The following is a 14798-nucleotide window of genomic DNA, read 5'->3' on the forward strand; positions in this document are numbered from 1 at the left end:
AACTGGGAAGACCTGGCCATCCAGGTCTTCCAGAACTTAGCCTTCACCTTCAGGGGTGCTTAAGGTCACCCAAAGCAGAAGAACCCTCGGAGACAGGCTAATGCTGGGGACAAAACTGATTCAGGCAAGAATCTGAACAGAAGTTAAGACATGGTGTCCATCACTCCTCTTCTTTGCTTCCATTTCTGCTCTTCCCTTTGCTTCCCCACCCACAGCCCCACTCCCACTTCACTCTCCAGAGCCATTGTTCTGCAGAAGTGGAACCCTATTGTGTGTGCACGTTAGTCACTAAATTGTGTGCGACCTCATGGACTGTAGCCTCCTCCTGTGTCCGTGGAATTCTCCAGGCAAAAATACTAGACTGGGTGGCCATGCCCTCCTCCAGGGAATCTTCCTGACCCAGGGATTGAACCTGGGTCTCCTGCATTGCAGGTAGATTCTTTACCATCTGAGCCACCAGGGAAGCCTGGAATCCTATTTTTAAAGAAATAGACATTGTCTAGCAAGGGAAGAGGTCCTTGGGTGTGGGGAAGAAGGAGAAAGCCCAGAGCAGTTGCCCCATGACTTTACTGAAATGAATTGAAAAAGGTAGGAGCGCTGGGCCCCGGCATCAGAGGGGCACTGACTGGTTCCTTTAGTGGATACTCTGCTCTCAGAAAGGAGTTCCTTAAGACAGAGATAAAAGGAATTGCTGATTGGGAGTTGTAAAACCTCTCTGCCAGTTCTTTTACAAAGAGAATTTCTTTCTTCTACGGAGACCCCCACTTAGAGTGAGAAGGGCCAGTGTGCAAGGTGACTGGCTCTTTGGCCCTGGCCCTTCGCGCGATGATGACGTCATCGCCTGCCGCCACACGCCGCCTTCTCGCCATGCACATGCCTCTTTCCCCTCGTGCTCCAGAAGGTCAGCAGGCTGTCTCTTACATTTTTGTCTGTTTCTGCTAACAGGTCTCTGACAGGCAGGGTCCTTCCTTTGCAGGAAGACTGCCGTGTCCACAGCGAGGCTGCTTCGGATCTGCTTGGAGAGTACTGAACTCACCAATCGGAGTCAGGTCTAAGGATAATATGACCACACCCCAGGGTCCAGCTGCTAGGGAACCTGCTCAGACTTGGAAGGAACAATTTGGATCACAGATGGAAATTGCTTAACTTTCTGTTCTTCTTGATCCCTTGTGTGCATGCTCAGTCGCTTCAATCATGTCTGACTCTTTGCAACCCTGTGGACCGTAGTCCGCCAGGTTCCTGTGTCTATAGGATTCTCCAGGAAGAATACTGGAGTAGGAGCCATACCCTCCTCCAGGGGATCTCCCTGACATGGGAGGTGATGGAAGGTGAGTCTAGGTGAGTCTTCTGCACTGAAGGTGGAATCTTTACCACTGAGCCACCGGGGAAGCCCTCTTGATCCCTTACTTACATGAAAGAAACAGCGAATTTGGAACTGGTCTTTCCTAGAAGGTGAACTGGCTCCCAGACTGAGAACCAGAGTTCATTTGAAGCTTGGAATTCAATTGCCCCAACAGTGAGGGGCCTTGGGGGAAGGCTGGGGGAATTCTCTGGGGATTTGTAGCCAATGCTTTTCCCTGACTTGCGGTCGCTGCCAATCTGGGAGTCTGAAATGTGTTTTGACAGCAGACATCCTTTGTGTCCTGACTATAAGTAGTGATTTGTGGGTCTCTTGACTCTGTCTCTTCCACTGGCAGCTCGAAGAGTGAAGCAGACAGCAGGAGACACGAGGGAAGGGAAGAAGGGGTTGATGGGTGTGTCAGAGTGAGGCCTGAAGTTCCTTTTTTCTCCATTCCTCTTGTGATGACCTCATTTATTATGGAAAAGGTTTAACTGATATTGAGTCATAACTTGCAAGAAGGAGAAACAGCCCAATCGATACCTCTCAGAGCACCTGGGGAGGCGGATCACTGGAGGTAGGGTGAGGAGGAAGCAGAGAGGGAGGAGAGGAGAGTAGTTAGAAGATGATCTGGCTTAAGAAGTGGCTCTGGACCATCTGTGCTTTTGTTAACCATGGAACGTGCGCATCTAATCCCAATTAACTTCTGCCACCATCTCCAATCTCAGCTTCTCTGTTCACGCCAGTGACAAGAATTTAGCTGTGGATTGAGAGTCTAGGAAGACCTCACACTACCTAGCTGGGAAGAACCAGATGGGCCCTGCCTGCTGGGGCACTGGTGGTGATGGAGACCAGGCAGAAGCAATCACTGGGTTCTCACCAGTTCTCTGGTAAGAACCAGAAGAGAATCTTTTTCGCAGTAGTCCTTAGGCCTTACAAAGGGACTCTATCAACATTCCCAGGAGTGAAACCCCCTGACAGGCATTCTGTTTATGTACCCAGAAATCTATACAGGATGGAGTCTTTTTTTTTTTTTTTTTTGCCATAGCACAAGGCATGTGGGATCTTAGTTCCCCAACCAGGGATGGAACCCACGCTCCTGCATTGGAAGTATGGGGTCTTAACCACTGCCAGGGAAGTCTCAGAAAGGAGTTTTAACATGCTGCCTGTGAAGGCCATTGCATGAGCTTGGGTGATGTCCAAGGGCTACTTCTCTGGTCCTCAGTTTCCTCTGCTGGACCAAGAGAGAATTTGACTAGGTGGTCTACAACTGCACTGTGCCATATGGTAGCCACTGGCGACGTGTGGCTATTTGAATTGAAATGAATTGATATTAAATACAAAATTCAGGTGCTCAGTCACAGAAGTCATTTCAAATTCTCAATAGTAAGATGTGGCCACTGACTAGTGTATCAGGCAGTATAGATATGGAACATCTCTGTCACTGCTAAAAGTTCTACTTGGGTCTCTGGCAATTCTGCCATTCTGTTCTAGAATTCTCTTCTATCAAGAGTCCTGCAGCATTAGTTCCATTGGCCCCTTGGGTTTCCACTCCACTAGCTGCTGTCATCTGCCACCACTTACATTGCACACAACACATAGCAATGTGTGCACACAATACATAGCAATGTGCGTACAGACATGCACACACAGGGCACACACCCAGGGCACATGGTGATTTCTTCCATGAAGCAGCGTTGAGAAGTTTGATATCCTGACTTGAGAATAACTGATTAATCAGGTGCACTCCTGACTTCTCCTTACATTTCAGGGACTTTCTTTGTCATCTAATTATTCACTGCACATCATTTCCTAGATGCCTATTACATGCTGGGTACTGTTCAAGAGTACCAGTGGAAGGTGGAGTTTGGGGATGATCCTTTATGACACCAAATTCTTTTGTGGTAGAGGAGGCATGACCACCATGAGCATCAGCTACTCTCTGTGTCCGCTCGTGGTTTTGCCCCTGAAGGCTTGCATCGCACAAACAGCCCTTGCTTTGTAGACACTTGATATAAGCAGATGGGGGCTGGGAGGAGGTAAGGAACATGCTTGTGATCATTACTTGATCAGAGGCCTGGACAGCACATTATAGGGACAGAGGCAAGACAGTCACATCCCCCCGCCCCTGGGGCCTCGATTTCCCCAGGTGAACAGAGAGCAGGCCTGGCCCTCTCCAAGGTCTCCTCGTAGCCAATGCCCTCTCTGCAGGAGTCGAGATCTCTGAGCACTCTGTGAAGGAAAAGCCTCACTGGGTGAAAAATTCAGGTGGCACAGGTTTTTCTCGATTTCCCATCAGTGTTGCCCTTTATTCTTTTAAATCCTGAGGATGACTGAGGCGCCTTCCCTCCCCCCCACAGCCCTCCCTCCTTCCAGGCTGCACAACCCCAGCCCAGTTTTTGTCATATTTCCTACTGGATCGGGTGTTTAATTAAAATCATAATTAAAATTGATCTCCTCATTAGCATGCACCTGCTCTGCCTCTCACATCCTTGCGTTCCATTATCCACTGAAGATGTCAGGGCTGACAGGCGAGAGCCAGACCCCAGGCCGGCCCCGCCTGATGGGGTTGGCCGACGACAACACCTGGACAGTGAGGACTTTGGGGGAGAGGCTGCCTCGGCTGCAGAACAACAAACAATTAGCGGCAGGTGGGCTCTCTGGGGAGTGACCAGGCTGCTGGAGGCCTGTGGGCAGCTGGCTACATCTGTGGTCCTACTGAAAGGACCCCTCCCTCTTCCACCTTCCCACCCCTATGTTGTGTGTGTGTACACACATGCACACCCCTCGAGTGATTGTGACGAGCCAACAAACTCCTGGCTCCAAGAGTCTGGGGGGGTGAGAACAAGAAGGCCTCTGGTTTCCAGAGGTGAACTGGAGCTGTGCCTTCAAGGAGCCTCCAGCGGGGCTGTGATGACCACTATCCTCCAGGATAGTGGAGGTGATAACTGGCTGTGATAACTCTCCTCCAGGGGTTGCCAGTGAGAGTGAGCAAACAACAGGAGGTCAGGAGAGGAGCTGGCCTGACCCTTCCAGTTTGTTGAGACCTGGAGGCTCTAGTGGTAAAGAACTCACCTGCCAAAGCAGGAGACTTAAGAGACGAGGGTTCGATCCCTGGGTTGGGAAGATCCCCTGGAGGAGGGCATGGCAACCTGTTCCAGTATTCTTGCTGTGGAGAATTTCATGGACAGAGGAGCCTGGTGAGCTATGGTCCATAAGGTGGCAAAGAGTCGGACACGACTGAAGTGGCTTAGCACGTGTGAACACAAAGAAAGTGGGGGTATCAAGTGTGAGTGTGCAGGGCAGGGCTATGAACCTTGATGGCTGCTTAACTTCCTGCCTGAGCCCTCCCACTCATGGAAGGGGAAAGGAAGGGAGAGGTCTGGGAGGAGAACGTCAGCGGGACATGCACTCAGTACAGGAATGGAAGCTCCATGAGAGCAGGGGATTTCTTAAAAATTTTTTTTAAAATTTTAAATTATGTAAAGGACACATAAAATTTACAGTCTTTACAGTTTAGCAGTGTCCAATATATTCACACTGCATCTTTAGAAGTTTTTCATCTGGTAAAATTGATGCTCTGGATCCATTAAGCAATAACTCTGCAGCCCTTCTCCCCCAGCCCCAGGCATCCATCACTGTACTTTCTGTCTCTATGAAGTTGACTACTCTAGGGGCCTCATGTAAGTATAATCATACAGTATTTGACTTTTTGTGACTTGCTTATTTCACTTAGCATAACATCCTCAAGGGTCATCCATATTGTAGCATGAATCATAGTTTCCTTCCTTTTTAGGACTGAATAATATCCCATTGTATGTAAATTCCACACATTTTGTTTGTTTACAGTTGGATGGACACTTGGGTTGCCTCCACCTCTTGGCTCTTGTGAATAATACTGCTGTGAGCATGCGTATGCAAATATCTCTTTGAGATTCTGCTTTCAATTCTTTTGGATAAATACCCAGAAGTGGAGTTGATGGATCATATGATAATTCTGTAACAGAACAAACCTGACTCCATGTTGGAGTTATTGCTTTAGCTCTAACCCTTGTGCTCTGTGGCCTGTGCTTAGTCATGCTGGCTCTGCACCTTTGTAAAAGAATGTTGCCTGTAGCCTGAAATATACAGGGCAGCCTATGCTCAGGGCTCTGACCTTGAAAGGTATAACCCTTTCTCATTCATACAGAGACAACAAGTTGCAGAATAGAGCATAACATTTGTCTTGATTGAGGAATGTTATGACCAGATCGACATGGATAGCTGCAAGAACAAAGGATTCTGGCACCAAGAAATTGTCACCCACCAACCACACCTCCTAGCCTTGTAGTATAAAAGAAGCCTGAATTCTGACTCAGGTGAGATGGTGTTTGGGGATGCTAGTCCATCATCTTCTCTGTCTGCTGGATTTGCAAATAAAGTCGCTATTCCTCGCCCCCCTAAATGTATCTCTCAATTTATTGGCCGGTCCTGTGGCAAGTAGTACAGGCTTGGACTCAGTAACAATTCTATTTTTAATTTTTGAGAAACTGCCACACTGTGTTCTGTAGGGGTTGTACCAGTTTACATTCCCACCAGCAGGACACAAGGGTTATAATTTCTCCACATCCTCATCTGTTTTTGTTTGTTGGTTGGTTTATTTGGTAATAGCCATCCTAATGGGCGTAAAGTGATTTCTCATTGTGGTTTTGATTTGCATTTCCCTGATGATTAGTGATGTGGAGCATCTTTTCATGTGCTTATTGGCCATTTATTTGTATTTCCTCTTTGAAGAAATATCTATTCAAGTTCTTTGCCCATTTTTTAATCAGGTTATTTGTTTGTTGTTGTTGAGAGAGTAGGGCATTTTATCTGTCTTGTTCACTGCTGCGTTCCTGGCAGCTACAGCAGAACCTGGCGTAGCGTCTGCACTCAGTTTACTTACTGAACATTTGTTGAATTAGAGAGTACCTTTCACTCTCAGAAATCACTAAGTGAAATGGGATTCTTCCAAAGGGGTGGTGAGGCTATGGATGTGATATGAGATGTGATATCTCACTTGTCTCACATTTGTGTAAATCCTGTGTGAGTTCTATAATAGGAGGCTAGGTCAAGTCAGGGCTTTCTGGGTGGCTCAGTGGTAAAGAATCTGCCTGATGCAGGAGACTCCAGCTCGATCCTTGGGTCGGGAAGATCCCCTGGAGAAGGAAATGGCAACCCACTCCAGTATTCTTGCCTGGGAAATCTCATGGACAGAGCAGCCTAGTGGGCTATAGACCATGGGGTTGCAAAGACTCAGGTACAACTTAGTGACTAAACAACAACAAGGTCAAGTTGACCTCACATCTAAGGGAGGTTTGACTAAGGTGGACATCCCATAGTGAAGGAAATTTAGGCTTTTGGGTTAGGCCTCAATTCATATCCCAGAACTTTGTTACTTACTGGCTATACAGCCCTGGGCAAATTACCTCTCTAAGCCTCAGTTTGCAAATACATCAAAGTGAAATTGAAAGTGAAAGGTGCTCAGTTGAGTTGGACTCTGCAACCCCATGGACTATACAGTCCAGGGAATTCTCCAGGCCAGGATACTGCAGTGGGTAGCTTTTCCCTTCTCCACGGGATCTTCCCAACCCAGGGATCTAATCCAGGCCTCCTGCATTGCAGGTGGATTCTTTAGCAGTTGAGCCACAGGGAAGCCTAAGAATACTGGAGTGGGTAGCCTATCCCCTCTCCAGCGGATCTTCCCGACCCAGGAATCGAACCGGGGTCTTCTGCATTGCAGGCAGATTCTTTACCAACTGACCTATCAAGGAAGCCCATCAATGGGAATAATAATGCCTACCCAATAGGGTGGTCACAAGGAAGATGTGAGGTAATAAAGTCCTGTCACTGATCGATCATTCCCTTTCTTGCTCTCCTTCCATGTGATTCTAAAACTCTATAACATCCTACAAATGACCAGAACACCAGGACTCACACTGACCCTCATATTAAGCACATGGTATCTGTTGATTATGTTCTCTGTGTGTGATACTGCTCTTAGGAGGGAGGAGGCTCAGACATGTGTGAGGCATGGGTCCTACCCTGGGAACAAGGCTGGGGGGCAGATGAACTTGAGGCCAGAAGAACGCTGGAGTGGTGGGGATTAGATAGGCCAAAAGGGTGCCCTGAAGTGACAATGACAAGGGCATGGCTATAAAGGATTTAAGTTCCTGCCTTTGGAGTTCCTCTCACCCACTGGAGGTCCCCCAGGAGGTCCAAGCAGGGGAAAAGCCAGGTGAAAACTGGTGAGGGCTGCTGGGCTGCAGAAGGAGGCACGGAAATTATCTAGGGATGCAAATCCTCCTCACAATGAGGAAGTCGTTCCCCTGGGTTACTTAAATGCCTTCTGCTGGAACTGAAGTTTGTTTTTCTCTTCTGTAGTCTTTTGGGGAAAGAGAGAATTGCTAATGACCTTCCTCCATTACCCAACATTGATCTGTGGGAGGGGAGGCCGTCGCCTGGTCTTCCTGCCTTTCCCTGTGTGTATCCTTCTGGATGTACTAACAAGGGCTTAACCAGAGATGAATAAGTGCCAAGGCATTTCCAGCTTACAGCACTTCTCCAAAATCCCTCCTCCCTCTCCTTCTTCTTTTCCCTTTCCTCCCCACCCCTCTATGTCCCCAGCCCCGGTCCTTGGGGGCTCTGGGCAAAGGTCATCCTCCTGGAGGAGATGATCCTGCAGTCCTGCCCAGGGGGGCTCACCTCTGCTCCTCCCTGGGAGCTGCCAGCAGGCAGCCTGGGAGCCCAGGGATGTCAGGTCAAACTCAGACGATGTAGGAGCAGGAGCTGGGGGCAGCGAGGCGGGGTGTCCACCAGGGAGGTGATTAGCTTTGCAGCGTCTCTAATAATAATCTGTGAGGCTAACAAACAGCACTGCGGAGGCGGTGAGGGCAGGCTGCGCGCTGACTGTCTCTGTCCTTCTTAAGGTTAGACCAGGAGGGAGACCTTGTTAATTGCAGACTTATCCTGATTACTACCAGCTCTCAGCCAGTGAGCCACAGGAGGCAAAGCCAAGGCTTAGTGGAGACATTTGGAGCAGCTGGAGTCTGCTGGAGTAGGGTTTCCTCCTGACCCTGGGGACCCAACTTGCGAGAAAGCCCTGGGATTCAAAAACTCAGTTCATCTATCGGTCAGTATTGGCTGGCTGTAGTGCGTCTACAGAACATTCAAAGGAGTCCTGAATTTCATTTTTTGAAAGATATGAGTTGAACCAACAAAGGTAAGTCTCCATCTATCCCCTCAGAGAATCCCTCAACACACACACACACACACATACACACTCACTTACAGGTTCTGAGCCTTCTGGTGTTAGATGCTCTATAAATATCCATTGCATTGAATTAAACTTGAAATTGGACCCAGAGACTAGGGGTGTGGCTGATCTCCCTCTGGCTTCCCTGGCTTCTTTGCTGCTTGACCTTGTAGCTGCTTGGGAAAAAGGACAACATAGAGTGAGGTGGGGACACCTGCCTCGGCTAGGAGGTGGCTGAGGCCATGAGGGGGCAGCAGCAAAGGCAGTATAGGGGCCGGGCTGGCATCAGGGGCTGCAAAAGCAGATGGAGGACACTAAACCCAGCTGTCCAGCAAATGCAGGGTGGGATCGTGGCCACAGCAGGAGCCCTGGTTAGCAGAACACGCCCAGGCTGAGCCCCATGAACTGAAGCCAAGAGGACAGACAAGGGAGATGAGCCGTGGGCAGGCGGTTTGCCAAAGGTCAATACCAGAAAATCTTTAAAAATGCAGTTTTCTGAGGCTAGCCTTCTGTAAGAACAAGTGGCTCTTACCCCAAGTCCACAAAGGAGCTCCTGGAAATAAGCTTTATGGAGGATGCTGGGCTTCTCTGGTGGCTCAGCTGGTAAAGAATCCGCCTGCAATGCAGGATACCTGGGTTCCATCCCTGGGTTGGGAAGATCCCCTGGAGAAGGACATGGCAACCCACTGTAGTATTCTTGCCTGGAGGATCCCATGGACAGAGGAACCTGGCAGGCCACAGTCTGTAGAGTTGCAAAGAGTCGGACATGATTGAGCGACTAAGCACAGCACATGGAGGATGCTGGAAAGAAGAGGGTAGAATTTCCTCCCTATTGGGTGGAAGCTTGCCTTCTGCAGAGAGGTCCCAGTCGGTCTCTCATATCTGGGCAACGCACGGGGACAGCAACCCTGGTTCTGAACTGCCCCATCTTCCACAACTGTGAGAATTATCTTTACTCCTGTCTCTTCCTTGTTGCCCCCTCCCTTTTCCTCTGAAGACCTCATGGCTGTGTGCAGTGGCCTGGAACCCACCCCTTTCCAAGGCACCCTCTCCTGACACCCCTCTAAGATCTGATCTACGGTGGCAGGAGTAGTCATGGCACCATGAAATAATAACGATAATAATGAAGGAATGGCTGGCCATGTGTTAGGTTCTTTGATGCACCAGGGCCCTGAGCTCAGTGCATTATTTCATGGAATCCTTTTGTCAATCTCATGAAAGATTGTTTAATCATTTTATAAGACCTGATTTATAAAAGAAGAAACTGAGGCTCAGTGAGGTCACACAACATGCCCAGGGTCACTCAGATAGCAAGCTGCTGTGGTGGGATTCAAACTCTGCAGGGGGTTGCTCTTTCTCTCCCAGAGAAGACTAGGGAGTGGGAAGAGCAAAGCCCCCAGCCTCTCCTTCTCCTGCTGCCACAGGGCTCAGGGTGTCCCGGCCCATCAGGCACCCCCTCCCCCACCTCCGTTCCATCTGAGATGGCCAGAAACAGGGTTTCATCCCCTTGGTGAACAACCAAAGGCCCATTGTTAGTTCTTAGACTTGGTCTTTGTCTGTTTTATGTGAAACAAACGAATAGAGACATTGGAGGAAGTCACTTTAATCCCTTGATCCCCTGTGTTGATGGGAAAAAAAGAAGGATCAACTCGGAAAGTGTTTCCTTCAAGGATGTCAGAGGGGGGCCCTGTGCTCTTTCCTAGTTTCTCTGGAGCATTCCATCAGCAGGAAGTCCCTCCCACAGGGCACCATGGCAGTGCCCCTGGGGACCAAAGTCCCTTTCCAACTTTTTCCCAGCCTCCTGCCCTGCTGGTCTTGCCCCAGCTCCTGAGTCCTCATCAGCTCAGAGCTGGTGGGGGTGGAAGGGGCACTTTCCCACAGCCCTTCTTCTCTGGGTTGGCTTCTATAGTTCCTGCTTATTAGCCCTTGGTGCTGTTCTGAATGCCTTAAGGCTACCAATTCATTTCATCCTCCCAGCAATCTGGTAGGGTGTGCACCATTCCCATTTTACTGATGAGCAAACAGAGGCCGGACAAGATGAGTGATTTGTTCAGGGGCACAGCCTAAAAGTGCTGGAGACAGATGTGAACCTCCACAACCCGCGTCCATGGCTCAAACTCCTCCTTCTTGGTACGGGATGCTGGGGACATTTAAAGTGATTTTGTGTGTGTGTGTGGGCGGGGGGCGGGGAGGCTGGACTAGGAAACTTTCTACTGTGAATAACACTGCTTTACATGCCAAGTTCCAAGCAGCTGACGTATTAATGAGCATAGCGGTGGCCTGGCTGGTCTTTCGTGTCCCCCTCAGAACTTGAACAAAAGGCACACTCGCCAGGCACTGGGTGGGTGGTTGATTGATTGGAGTTTCAGCCACAGGAAGCTCCATTGGCTTTCACAGTGGCTGGGGTTGCAGCAGGAAAGGAGGGAGGAGGAGCGGTGGTCCAAGGGAATGGGTCCCCCCGTGAGCTACTCAGTCCTGGGGTGCTTGCTGTGCCTCTTCCTTGGGTAGAGTACCAAGCAGACACGGTGGGTCCCCATGAAGGTGGCAAAGCAGATGTGTTCCCATCTCCCTCTCCTCCTAGGGGACTCTTAACCCCTCTTCTTCAGCCTGAGAAGTGGGGTGCCCCAGGAGCCTGCAGCATGAGCTAAATTGGACTTTGCTTACAGGAGGATAATCTGTAGGCCCAGCTGTGCTTGCTTTTCTCAGGCTGCCTTGGGATGAAGGCATGGATCTCCCAGAGGAGGCTTGACTCCTGCCCCCAAACCTGGGAGGGAGGTCAGGCTGTACAGGGAGACACACAGGTTAGTTCTAGAAGGCATCTGCTTTTCACCTTCAGCTCAGAGTGCCCACATCTGCTGCTACGTGTCCAGGTACCCCACCTGCTTGATCCCCACTGGGGGAGGCTTGGGGCAGGAAGACTAGGGGAGAGCTGGGAGGAGGGGAAGAAGATGTAATGTACTGAGCTGAGACCACTCGGGGAAATAAAGGATCTATTTTTTTTCCATTTGTTCTCAGCAAACATTTGTCATTTAATTTCTTCCTAATTGCACAATTACGTAATTATGTAGTATTAGTAAAATAAAGCCTAAAGACGTTTGAGTAAAGAATTACTTAAGTAAATAATGTCTGACTAAAGTAATTATTTCCCGGGTTTTCTTTTTTAAAGTAGAATTGGATGAAATTAGTTCAGGCATTGTTGCGGAGCTGAGTGGGGTTGGGGGTGCTGCACAGGCAGGGGGCAGAGATAAGGGCCCCCTGGTCCCCCTGGGGTTCGGCTCCCAACTTCTTGGAACTTTCCTGTCTCTGTGGAGGAGTCTCTGATGGCAAATTCCAGCCCTGCTACTGGCTGGAGGCCTGGGCACTGCTTCTGTTTTGAGCTTCACCGGGTCCCTCAGAAAGGCTAGCTCTTACCTCAGTGGGAGGGGAGGAAGTTCAGCGCAGGGGAAGTACTTAGTTACTGAGGGCTGTGACTCGGTCTCTCCAGGTTTGCGAAGAGGCAGCCAATCCTGAGACCACCAGGTCCATAAAGAAACCAGCCCTGAGGGCTTCCCTGGTGGCTCAGTGGTAGAAAGTCTGCCTGCCAGTGCAGATCCATGAAGATCCTACATGTCAAGGAGCGACTAAGCCCATGTGCCGCAACTACTGAGCCTGTGCTCTAGGGCTGCGGAGCAGCCACTATGGAAGCCGGAGTGCCCAGAGCCCATGCTCCGCAGCTGGAGAATCCACCACAACGAGAAGCCCACACACGGCAACTGGAGAGTAGCCCCCACTAGCGGCAACTAGAGAAAAGCCCCATGCAGCAATGAAGACCCAGCATAGCCAAAGAACACATAAAAAAAAAAAGAAAGAAAGAAAGAAACCACTCCCCCACCCTAGCTGCAGGATGAGAGACTAGGTCCTATGAGAGATTGGGGGGGTGGGGGGTGGGGGTGGTTGATGTGATAAGCAGAGGTGGAGCATGGGTCTCAGGGCTGCGGAGCCACCAGGAGACCTAATGTGGCAAGCCCCTGGGGTCAGGCACAGCTCACTCTGGGAGTTTCCCTCTTGGCCTGAAAGGTTGCAGAGAGAGCAGGCTCCTTAAAGGTTGGCAGTCAGCTCCCCAAAGCCCTGGTGAACTTGGACCTGGCCATGTGCTTGAGCGGGGAGGAAGTTGGCCTCCCAGAGGAGACTGGCAGACCTGGGAGGAAGGGAACCCCTGGATGGGGCTGGTGGTGATGCTGCTGGAGTGCCTCCTGGATGCCTGGGACCATCAGCCCTTGATAAGACCAGAGGTCAGTTCTCCAGACAGGAGCCCCTTTCCCCATGCTTCAGGGTTTAGGGACGGACTGACCCAGCAGCTTACTACAGAAGGTGATTCCTGGGGGAGCAGGCTACCCTATGCTCCCTCCATCTCTCTTCTACTCCCATCCCCACAGTGCTCGTCCATCCTTCAGAAGAGAGTCACTTCTTCCTCTGATCTGAAGGACTTGTGACCCTCTGAGATCCCCCTACCACAACAAAGCCCCAGACAAGGTAAGTCCTTAAAGACTTTTTGACTCTCCTTAGGAGAGTAGAAGCAATATATTCCTCCCCTGGAGCTATTTTTGAGCTACGTGAGGACTCACAGCCTCTGCTGAGGCCCCGGGGAAGCCGAGGTACATGTCGCTGATCTTCTGTACTCCTGGTGGTGGTGGGTGTCAGGCTGAGTTGCTTATCACGGCCCCCTGCCTGCTGTACATCTCCGAGAGCTCAAAAGTGACCTGCGTGAACATGAAGCGGGTAAGACTTCTTAGCCTTCTCACTGGGACCTGGCTTTGGGCCTTTGACTGACGGCTCACTGACACCAGCACTCTTTGAGAAAGGAACACAAAAGAGGTTTCTGAAAAGTTACCGGAGACACAGGAGAGTATTGGAAAGGAATGCTGACACCGTCGTTTTGACCAAAAAAACATAAGGTGGGTTAAAAACATTAGCTTTTCTCGAGTGGCTTATCTGTTGCCATTGAACTACAAATGTTTGGAAGTATTTAGTAAAGTGAAAGATACATCGCCCTACAGTTGGGCAACTGTACTGTAGGCATATGCTGTAGAGAAACATACAGGTGCATAAAGAGACACGTACCAGAGACATCATAGCACTATTGTTTGTAATAGCAAAACAGGCAAACAAAAAACACAAAAGATGGAGCAACCAAAATTTCTAGCAACAGGACAATGAAATGAATAAGTTGAGTAAGTTGTGAAGTACTCATTCAATGGAGTTCTTTTCAGCAGTAAAAATGAATGAAGTGGAGTTACATGTATCAACATGGATGATTCTCTGAAACATCACAGAGCTAAGGAAGCATGCTGCAGAAGAGTATATCCACTGCGATACCACTTATAAAAGCTGTGAGCTATGCAGAACCAAGCCAGGTACTGTTTATGAATAATGCATAGGAACACAGACACCAAATTCAAAGATGGCCAAACTCAAGAGCCTGGAAATAGGGAGTGAGAGGGAGGGTGGGCAGGAATGGGAGGCAGTACAAGGGCATCCAGCCTTATTGGTCATGTTTTATTTATGACACTGGGATGTGCGCATAAGGGTGCTTATCATATTATTCCTTAATTTTTTTTAAGTGGTTGAAATATTTTAAGAAATTTTTTATTAAGAAAGAAAAATGTAGAAATCCAAACAAAAATTAAAGGCCCCCTTGGTTTTTCATAGAAGTGCCAGAACATGGTATGCATGTGTGTGGGTGGGTGGGTGTGTGTCCATGCGTGTGTGTGAGTCTCAGATGGTGCAGGCAGGTGGTGAACAGTTGGGGTAGAGAGCGGTGGTGAAGACCTCGGTTAGACTAGGTCATATAGCTGGCTCCTGGAAAGTTTTCTGGGTTGAATACTTATTCAGGAAAGTTCCCCTCTTCACATAATATTTGCCTATGTAAGAAGCTAAATATTCATTGAGTAATTAGCCAGTTCAAATGTGTGGTATAAAAAGACAATTCCTTCTAATTATAGGGATGTCAGTTAAAAGATGTCACGCTAGGATGCCATTCACTGCCAAGACAGCTTTAATAAAATTCTTGCTGTGATTTAGATTCAAAAAGGTAAAAAAAAAAAAAAAAAAAGACACTATTATTTTTGATAATTAAATATTTACCAGAGTTGACAAAATAAGTCACACTAATGTTTCAGGCTAATCAAAAGCTCTTTTTAAAAGTTC

General features: G+C 49.0%; 1 long non-coding RNA gene across 2 annotated transcripts; it reads left to right on the forward strand.

Annotated features, from left to right (window-relative positions):
* The first annotated feature begins 828 nt into the window (after positions 1–828).
* LOC129628831 (uncharacterized) lies at positions 829–12374 on the forward strand. Of its 2 annotated transcripts, XR_008702917.1 has the most exons (4): positions 829–901; positions 5529–5697; positions 8287–8579; positions 12097–12374. It is a non-coding gene; the product is annotated as an uncharacterized LOC129628831 (long non-coding RNA). The 2 variants fall into 2 exon arrangements; XR_008702916.1 differs by lacking the exons at positions 829–901; positions 5529–5697 and adding an exon at positions 6920–7190.
* The last annotated feature ends 2424 nt before the right edge of the window (positions 12375–14798 follow it).

This window comes from Bubalus kerabau, chromosome 15 (genome assembly GCF_029407905.1).
Source record: "Bubalus kerabau isolate K-KA32 ecotype Philippines breed swamp buffalo chromosome 15, PCC_UOA_SB_1v2, whole genome shotgun sequence".
NCBI classification, from domain to species: Eukaryota; Metazoa; Chordata; class Mammalia; order Artiodactyla; family Bovidae; genus Bubalus; species Bubalus kerabau.